Here is a 10,880-nt window from a genome sequence, read left to right as displayed (position 1 = left end):
TGATATTATTTCACACTTGGAGGATATAGATCAACTCTGAAGGACATCACCTTCTCTTCGGTAAGTTGTCTGCAGATTCCTCTTGATCAAATCCCTGATACGAAATCATGTGTTAATGGTGCTACTGTGTTTTGTATGGAAGGTGTGTGGAATCAACGCACACAACGAATTGAGTGTAAACGATGGATGGCGTTTGATAATCGATGCAGGCCGGTAAACCGAAGGTTATTTTACTGAACGCATCGGAAAGACAATAATAACAGGCAGCTCTGAAAGCTACAGCAGTAGAGGGTTCAGACGGTTTGATATGAACGTATTGATCAACTAGAAATGGATCAATAAAAGTATCTTACTGTAATTCCAGTTGAGATGATGATGTCAGAGTCAGATGTGTACGGTGAGAGTAGAGGAGATATCTTACTGTAATTCCAGTTGAGATGACGATGTCAGAGTCAGATGTGTACGGTGAGAGTAGAGGAGATATCTTACTGTAATTCCAGTTGAGATGATGATGTCAGAGTCAGATATGTACGGTGAGAGTAGAGGAGATATCTTACTGTAATTCCAGTTGAGATGATGATGTCAGAGTCAGATGTGTACGGTGAGAGTAGAGGAGATATCTTACTGTAATTCCAGTTGAGATGATGATGTCAGAGTCAGATGTGTACGGTGAGAGTAGAGGAGATATCTTACTGTAATTCCAGTTGAGATGATGATGTCAGAGTCAGATGTGTACGGTGAGAGTAGAGGAGATATCTTACTGTAATTCCAGTTGAGATGATGATGTCAGAGTCAGATGTGTACGGTGAGAGTAGAGGAGATATCTTACTGTAATTCCAGTTGAGATGATGATGTCAGAGTCAGATATGTACGGTGAGAGTAGAGGAGATATCTTACTGTAATTCCAGTTGAGATGACGATGTCAGAGTCAGATGTGTACGGTGAGAGTAGAGGAGATATCTTACTGTAATTCCAGTTGAGATGATGATGTCAGAGTCAGATATGTACGGTGAGAGTAGAGGAGATATCTTACTGTAATTCCAGTTGAGATGATGATGTCAGAGTCAGATATGTACGGTGAGAGTAGAGGAGATATCTTACTGTAATTCCAGTTGAGATGACGATGTCAGAGTCAGATGTGTACGGTGAGAGTAGAGGAGATATCTTACTGTAATTCCAGTTGAGATGATGATGTCAGAGTCAGATATGTACGGTGAGAGTAGAGGAGATATCTTACTGTAATTCCAGTTGAGATGATGATGTCAGAGTCAGATGTGTACGGTGAGAGTAGAGGAGATATCTTACTGTAATTCCAGTTGAGATGATGATGTCAGAGTCAGATGTGTACGGTGAGAGTAGAGGAGATATCTTACTGTAATTCCAGTTGAGATGATGATGTCAGAGTCAGATGTGTACGGTGAGAGTAGAGGAGATATCTTACTGTAATTCCAGTTGAGATGATGATGTCAGAGTCAGATATGTACGGTGAGAGTAGAGGAGATATCTTACTGTAATTCCAGTTGAGATGATGATGTCAGAGTCAGATGTGTACGGTGAGAGTAGAGGAGATATCTTACTGTAATTCCAGTTGAGATGATGATGTCAGAGTCAGATGTGTACGGTGAGAGTAGAGGAGATATCTTACTGTAATTCCAGTTGAGATGACGATGTCAGAGTCAGATATGTACGGTGAGAGTAGAGGAGATATCTTACTGTAATTCCAGTTGAGATGATGATGTCAGAGTCAGATGTGTACGGTGAGAGTAGAGGAGATATCTTACTGTAATTCCAGTTGAGATGATGATGTCAGAGTCAGATGTGTACGGTGAGAGTAGAGAGGATATCTTTTTCTAGACCTTGATGGGGTATGTTCATTTAGATGCTGTGGGTTAAAGAGCTCTATTCAATCCGTATCGCAGACGTTCAGCTTTACAGCTTGATTGACATGTAAGGGCGATGTTCTGGTGGGTCCTGTTAGCGGGGACTGCATTCACAGTAATACAGAATGAAGAGAGCCCTAAAGATGCATTCACAGTAATACAGAATGAAGAGAGCCCTAAAGATGCATTCACAGTAATACAGAATGAAGAGAGCCCTAAAGATGCATTCACAGTAATACAGAATGAAGAGAGCCCTAAAGATGCATTCACAGTGAACGCTGCAATAGAAACGTAAAAGGTGATCTGAAACGTTTCAGTCAAACAGAATGGAGAGAGTCCTAAAGATGCAATCAGCAGTTAAAAACATCAACAAAGAGTTGTTTTCGGTAAAAAGCTGAGGGGTTGTGGGGGCTGGAGAAATGTTACCACTCTCCGTTACAGATACACTGCTATGGAAGCAAGGACTAAACATCTCAAGCAAGGACTAAACATCCATGATATCAACATTTGATCGTTTTAAAACCAGGATTTGAGTTTGTTTACATTCACTTTGTCTACAAAACGTTGGAGTAAAACAAGATGATGTTTGGGGTTTCTGATGGGGTGTTGAACTAAGCTGATGAGGCATTAAATAAGTTATATTCTTCAAGAATATATGAGTATCTATTATTAATTTAGTCCCCCCAAAAAATGGATGTAGCAACGGCTGATTGCCCCTTAAAGAATAGATGGTAAATCATCTACTTTTTTATTTCCCGTAAGTCAGGAGAAAGTTACTGCGGTATATTAACATTTAATACATTCTATTTGTCTCATGTAAAATTAGATAGAATTTTTTTTTTCTAAATGACGTTTCTATTCAACAGAACCAGTTATTACACGCGACTTTTAATTCTGTGATATTTAGTCGCTGCTTCCCGAACCAAACCGTTCTATCTGTCAGTCGTACTGTTAACCGGTTGTTATGACTGGCGGATGAAAAACACAATTTATTAAAGCCTGGCTTCTCTAGGGAGTCGGTGTGACAAACAGCCTCTCCTCTCCGTGTGTTCATCTGACTGAGTGGTCCCACTGGAGAGGTTCTGCCCTAGGGGGGGGGGGACAGAGAGAGGGGGGGTACATACGTCTTCAGGTCTCAGGTGAGGTAATTCACAACACATCTCATGTGGTTCGCTGAAACATCTCTGTATACAGAGTAAGTGCCTATAAGGGACTGAGACAGGGATAGGGAGCCACTTCAGTGACAGAATTTAATCATGTTGAATTTGGGTTAAGGTATTGAATTTGGGTTAAGGTATTGAATTTGGGTTAAGGTATTGAATTTGGGTTAAGGTATTGAATTTGGGTTAAGGTACTGAATTTGGGTTAAGGTATTGAATTTGGGTTAAGGTACTGAATTTGGGTTAAGGTATTGAATTTGGGTTAAGGTATTGAATTTGGGTTAAGGTATTGAATTTGGGTTAAGGTATTGAATTTGGGTTAAGGTATTGAATTTGGGTTAAGGTGTTGAATTTGGGTTAAGGTATTGAATTTGGGTTAAGGTATTGAATTTGGGTTAAGGTATTGAATTTGGGTTAAGGTATTGAATTTCGGTTAAGGTATTGCATTTGGGTTAAGGTATTGAATTTGGGTTAAGGTGTTGAATTTGGGTTAAGGTATTGAATTTGGGTTAAGGTATTGAATTTGGGTTAAGGTATTGAATTTGGGTTAAGGTATTGAATTTGGGTTAAGGTATTGAATTTGGGTTAAGGAGTTGAATTTGGGTTAAGGTATTGAATTTGGGTTAAGGTATTGAATTTGGGTTAAGGTATTGAATTTGGGTTAAGGTGTTGAATTTGGGTTAAGGTATTGAATTTGGGTTAAGGTATTGAATTTGGGTTAAGGTGTTGAATTTGGGTTAAGGTATTGAATTTGGGTTAAGGTATTGAATTTGGTTTAAGGTGTTGAATTTGGGTTAAGGTATTGAATTTGGGTTAAGGTATTGAATTTGGGTTAAGGTATTGAATTTGGGTTAAGGTATTGAATTTGGGTTAAGGTATTGAATTTGGGTTAAGGTGTTGAATTTGGGTTAAGGTATTGAATTTGGGTTAAGGTATTGAATTTGGGTTAAGGTATTGAATTTGGGTTAAGGTGTTGAATTTTAATATAATATTTATTTATGTTTGAAGGGCAACATCACTCAAACTATCTATTTTTGTAACGGTTTTCTTGAGGTGAAGGAGAGGCGGACCAAAACGCAGCGTGGTGGTTATTCATGGTTCTTTAATATCGACACTATACATGAATAAACTAACAAATCAAGAAATGTGAAAAAACCTAAAACAGTCCTATCTGGTGCAAACACGGAGACAGGAACAATCACCCACAAACACACAGTGAAACCCAGGCTACCTAAGTATGATTCTCAATCAGAGACAACTAATGACACCTGCCTCTGATTGAGAACCATACTAGGACGAAACATAGAAATACCCAAAACCTAGAAAAACAAACATAGACTGCCCACCCCAACTCACGCCCTGACCATACTAAATAATGACAAAACCAAGGAAATAAAGGTCAGAACGTGACAATTTTGTTCTCATTAGTCCACTGTTGATACAGTCCCAAAATGATTTGCATGTCAGCAATTTTTGTTGTTGTTGTTGAGTGGAATTTGCATAATTATAACACGTTTCTTCTTAAAAGTCCAGTATCTTGACGTGAAACATTTAGGGATTGTATCAACAATGGACTGATCAACGTTTCATATATTCAACTTCTCAGATGCATTCTGATTCAGTTTTCAAATTCAGTTCTCTAAATTCAGATTCAAAACCAGAGACAACATCCTGGTACTTTGCCAGCCAGGAAAGGTAGAGGAGAACAGATAGAATCAAACACTGTGGTCAACAGAATATTCTGGTGGTTTCTGAAGACCATGTGGCATTTTAAATTTATTTTCTTCCAATGATTTTGAATCTAGCATTTCAACCGTTTTGGCTATTAGCTAATATGACCCCATTCCTGAAAGCTAAGAATCTCTGGAACATGGATATAACCCAGGTGGTTTGATAAACGTTGTTGGAGACTTGAAGACTTGTGTTAGCTTCCTGAACTAATCCCTATGGGCTTTATCTAACACAGTCTTGTGACATGCAGGAGACCTGGTTCGAACCCAGTCAGTCACAAGAAGAAGATGAAATAGGCAGTGGAAAGGCTGGCCTTAGAAGGGCTATGACAGGACAGTTCAACTATATTGTTATGGAGGTTAAATTTGATGATCTCTGTGTGATCTCTGTGTGATCTCTATGTGATCACTGTGTCATCTCCGTGTGATCTCCATGTGATCTCCATGTGATCTCTGTGTGATCTCTGTGTGATCTCTATGTGATCACTATGTGATCACTATGTGATCTCCATGCGATCTCCATGCGATCTCCATGTGATCTCTATGTGATCTCTATGTGATCTCTGTGTGATCTCTATGTGATCTCTGTGTGATCTCCATGTGATCTCTGTGTGATCTCCGTGTGATCTCCATGTGATCTCCGTGTGATCTCTGTGTGATCTCCGTGTGATCTCTGTGTAATCTCTATGTGATCTCTATGTGATCTCCATAGAGGGGAACACATCCATGCTCCATAAAGTCTTAGCTTTCAGGAATGGGGTTATATTAGCCGATAGCCAAACTGGTTTCAATGCTACATTCTAATTAAAAATGCCAACATTTTCTGTTGACCACAGTGTTTGATTCTATCTGTTCTCCTCCCCACGTTTCCTGGTTGGCAAAGTACCAGGATGTTGTATCTGGTTTTGAACCTGAATTTAAAGAACTGAATTTGAAAACTGAATCAGAATTCATCTGAGAAGTTGAATATGTGAAACGCTGATCCACTTGAAATGAAGGTTTGCAATGTTGATACACGGACAAGGAAAGCAACATCTACTATACTGAAACTGAATTTATAATTATTGAACTTGAATATTCAAATACATAGAATTTTAAAACTGAATGCAATATTAATTCAATTCGGGTTTTAAACATTAAACATGTTTGATGATAATCATTTGATGAATTCAATGATTCAATTTGTACATTACAAATTCTAAAAGATGAAATTAAAGTTCAACATCTTAATACAAATTCAAAATTGTGGAATTCAAATACAATTTCTATTGGCACTGAAATGGCTCCATTCAGGGAGCAAAGCACAGGTGTTACACCCATTGAATATAAAGGGGGCTCATGCCGTTTGTTGGATAGAAATTTACCCATCACTTTATTCAACACAGAAGTGAACAGATATTACATTTGGCTGTAAGTGCCTCCTTGAAACAAATTAGATGCATAATGCTTCTGCCTGGGAGACGAAAGGGGAAGGAGAAGCTGAGCTGTGAGGCCTACAGCAGGTTGTCAAAGATGAATAGCCTGGTACTGTTAATATGGACTTTACAGCAGGTTGTCAAAGATGAAGAGCCTGGTACTGTTTATATGGACTTTACAGGAGGTTGTCAAAGATGAAGAGCCTGGTACTGTTAATGTGGACTTTACAGGAGGTTGCCAAAGATGAAGAGCCTGGTACTGTTTATATGGACTTTACAGGAGGTTGTCAAAGATGAAGAGCCTGGTACTGTTTATATGGACTTTACAGGAGGTTGTCAAAGATGAAGAGCCTGGTACTGTTAATGTGGACTTTACAGGAGGTTGTCAAAGATGAAGAGCCTGGTACTGTTTATATGGACTTTACAGGAGGTTGTCAAAGATGAAGAGCCTGGTACTGTTAATGTGGATTTTACAGGAGGTTGTCAAAGATGAAGAGCCTGGTACTGTTTATATGGACTTTACAGGAGGTTGTCAAAGATGAAGAGCCTGGTACTGTTTATATGGACTTTACAGGAGGTTGTCAAAGATGAAAAGCCTGGTACTGTTTATATGGACTTTACAGCAGGTTGTCAAAGATGAAGAGCCTGGTACTGTTAATGTGGACTTTACAGGAGGTTGCCAAAGATGAAGAGCCTGGTACTGTTTATATGGACTTTACAGGAGGTTGTCAAAGATGAAGAGCCTGGTACTGTTTATATGGACTTTACAGGAGGTTGTCAAAGATGAAAAGCCTGGTACTGTTTATATGGACTTTACAGCAGGTTGTCAAAGATGAAGAGCCTGGTACTGTTAATGTGGACTTTACAGGAGGTTGCCAAAGATGAAGAGCCTGGTACTGTTTATATGGACTTTACAGGAGGTTGTCAAAGATGAAGAGCCTGGTACTGTTTATATGGACTTTACAGGAGGTTGTCAAAGATGAAGAGCCTGGTACTGTTAATGTGGACTTTACAGCAGGTTGTCAAAGATGAAGAGCCTGGTACTGTTTATATGGACTTTACAGGAGGTTGTCAAAGATGAAGAGCCTGGTACTGTTTATATGGACTTTACAGGAGGTTGTCAAAGATGAAAAGCCTGGTACTGTTTATATGGACTTTACAGCAGGTTGTCAAAGATGAAGAGCCTGGTACTGTTTATATGGACTTTACAGGAGGTTGTCAAAGATGAAGAGCCTGGTACTGTTAATATGGACTTTACAGCAGGTTGTCAAAGATGAAGAGCCTGGTACTGTTTATATGGACTTTACAGGAGGTTGTCAAAGATGAAGAGCCTGGTACTGTTAATGTGGATTTTACAGGAGGTTGTCAAAGATGAAGAGCCTGGTACTGTTTATATGGACTTTACAGGAGGTTGTCAAAGATGAAGAGCCTGGTACTGTTTATATGGACTTTACAGCAAAATATACATCAAAGATATGTGTGTAGTGGATGGCTAAGATACTGTAGCATCGACCTGTTGGAGCAGCATCAATACTGCCTTCCCCAGACCTGTTAGAGTAGCATCAATACTGCCTTCCCCAAACCTGTTGGAGTAGCATCAATACTGCCTTCCCCAGACCTGTTGGAGTAGCATCAATACTGCCTTCCCCAGACCTGTTGGAGTAGCATCGCTACTGCCTTCCCCAGACCTGTTGGAGCAGCATCAATACTGCCTTCCCCAGACCTGTTGGAGCAGCATCAATACTGCCTTCCCCAGACCTGTTGGAGTAGCATCGCTACTGCCTTCCCCAGACCTGTTGGAGTAGCATCGCTACTGCCTTCCCCAGACCTGTTGGAGTAGCATCGCTACTGCCTTCCCCAGACCTGTTGGAGACCTGCAAGTCCTTTTATCCAGGTGCAATAGGGGCGGTCCTCGTCTCCCAGTGGTCCTCAGGCGAGGGTGTATTCCCTGTGCACACAGTTTAACTCTCCAGAGAACATCCATTCTGGGTAAAGAGAAACCTTCCCTATAGTCCCTAATTGATCCAGAATAACAGAACAGTTCCCTGTGCACACAGTTTACACGTCGTTTCAGCTCTCTAAAGTGTTCTAGCGTGTCATTGGAGACTGTCAGTTCCACAGAGGGCTCCTTGGTAGAGCCAGAATAACAGAACAATAGCCTGCAGGGAGGCCTGTGTGCTGTTTATCAGCTGTCTGTGTGACTGAAGAGGATCGTGACACAGAGGTCCAACACGTACTGCAGCTCAGCTGAGACTCTTTGGCTTCGTTACGAGAACACTCGCTGGGAAGGAACTTTCCATTAAAGGGTCAGACCGCAGTTGAAACAATAACATAGTGGTACCCAGCCATCCGGCCATTTGGTTAACAGGTGAGGGAAAGGGTCAGACCGCAGTTGAAACAATAACATAGTGGTGCCCAGCCACTTGGCCATTTGGTTAACAGGTGAGGGAAAGGGTCAGACCGCAGTTGAAACAATAACATAGTGGTGCCCAGCCACTTGGCCATTTGGTTAACAGGTGAGGGAAAGGGTCAGACCGCAGTTGAAACAATAACATAGTGGTACCCAGCCACTTGGCCATTTGGTTAACAGGTGAGGGAAAGGGTCAGACCGCAGTTGAAACAATAACATAGTGGTACCCAGCCACTTGGCCATTTGGTTAACAGGCGAGGGAAAGGGTCAGACCGCAGTTGAAACAATAACATAGTGGCGCCCAGCCACTTGGCCATTTGGTTAACAGGCGAGGGAAAGGGTCAGACCGCAGTTGAAACAATAACATAGTGGTACCCAGCCACTTGGCCATTTGGTTAACAGGCGAGGGATGGGGTTTGAGAAATATAGCCACACCTCAAATTCACAGAGCTATGGGTACAAGGACTGACCATCCATGACATCTAGATTATAGTTGTAACCGTGTTTTGAGGCTGTACAGTGTTTACATTTACTTTGTTTACTAACATTGTATTAAAAACAGGTTATATTTTGGGTTCTGATGGGGAATGACAGCTGAACTAAGCTCATGAGGAATTTATACATTTTATTCTGCAAGAATCAACGGCTAAATATCATTCATTTAACGGCTCATAAAAAGGGAGGGATCAACTCCGGGTTGGTCCTTTAAAGGTCCAATGCAGCCCTTTTTATCTCAATATCAAATCCTTTCTGAGTAACAATTAACTACCTTACTGTGATAGTTTTACATTATTATTGGTCATACATTTACAACATTTGCTTTTTAGCAACAACAACAAAAAATTCAAGCAATACATTTTTATTGGACTGTCTGGGATTCTGAATGAGGTTTGGAACTCACCGGTCTATTACAACTTATACCGACCGCCTGGTGATGTCACCGGTCTATTACAACTTATACCGCCTGGTGATGTCACCGGTCAAGCTGAAACTCTACCCAAAACCTGCTGGTTAGAAGGTAGATTATATTTTCTACCAGCAACTAATAGAAAATAACACTAATACATCTTTTCACACTTTTACAGTGTTAGTTTCATCGGCTGGTGTACAATATGATACAAAAAAACACAGGAAAAGCTGAATTTTGACTGCCCTGGGCCTTTAAAGCATGGAATAAGGTGCTACACCATGATGTTAAAGGGGACTATATATATACAGATACAGTGCCTTGCGAAAGTATTCAGCCCCCTTGAACTTTGCGACCTTTTGCAGACTCCATCAGGTTTTCTTCCAGAATGGTCCTGTATTTGGCTCCATCCATCTTCCCATCAATTTTAACCATCTTCCCTGTCCCTGCTGAAGAAAATCAGGCCCAAACCATGATGCTGCCACCACCATGTTTGACAGTGGGGATGGTGTGTTCAGGGTGATGAGCTGTGTTGCTTTTACGCCAAACATAACGTTTTGCATTGTTGCCAAAAAGTTCAATTTTGGTTTCATCTGACCAGAGCACCTTCTTCCACATGTTTGGTGTGTCTCCCAGGTGGCTTGTGGCAAACTTTAACCGACACTTTTTATGGATATCTTTAAGAAATGGCTGTCTTCTTGCCACTCTTCCATAAAGACCAGATTTGTGCAATATACGACTGATTGTTGTCCTATGGACAGAGTCTCCCACCTCAGCTGTAGATCTCTGCAGTTCATCCAGAGTGATCATGGGCCTCTTGGCTGCATCTCTGATCAGTCTTCTCCTTGTATGAGCTGAAAGTTTAGAGGGACGGCCAGGTCTTGGTAGATTTGCAGTGGTCTGATGCTCCTTCCATTTCAATATTATCGCTTGCACAGTGCTCCTTGGGATGTTTAAAGCTTGGGAAATCTTTTTGTATCCAAATCCGGCTTTAAACTTATTCACAACAGTATCTCGGACCTGCCTGCCTGGCCTTGTTCTTCATGATGCTCTCTGCACTTTTAACGGACCTCTGAGACTATCACAGTGCAGGTGCATTTATACGGAGACTTGATTACACACAGGTGGATTGTATTTATCATCATTAGTCATTTAGGTCAACATTGGATCATTCAGAGATCCTCACTGAACTTCTGGAGAGAGTTTGCTGCACTGAAAGTAAAGGGGCTGAATAATTTTGCACGGCCAAGTTTTCAGTTTTTGATTTGTTAAAAAAGTTTGAAATATCCAATAAATGTCGTTCCACTTCATGATTGTGTCCCACTTGTTGTTGATTCTTCACAAAAAAATACAGTTTTATATCTTTATGTTTGAAGCC

This window comes from Oncorhynchus mykiss, chromosome 12, assembly GCF_013265735.2.
Source record: "Oncorhynchus mykiss isolate Arlee chromosome 12, USDA_OmykA_1.1, whole genome shotgun sequence".
In the NCBI taxonomy this organism is placed as follows: Eukaryota; Metazoa; Chordata; class Actinopteri; order Salmoniformes; family Salmonidae; genus Oncorhynchus; species Oncorhynchus mykiss.
Note: the sequence above shows the minus strand (reverse complement) of the source record.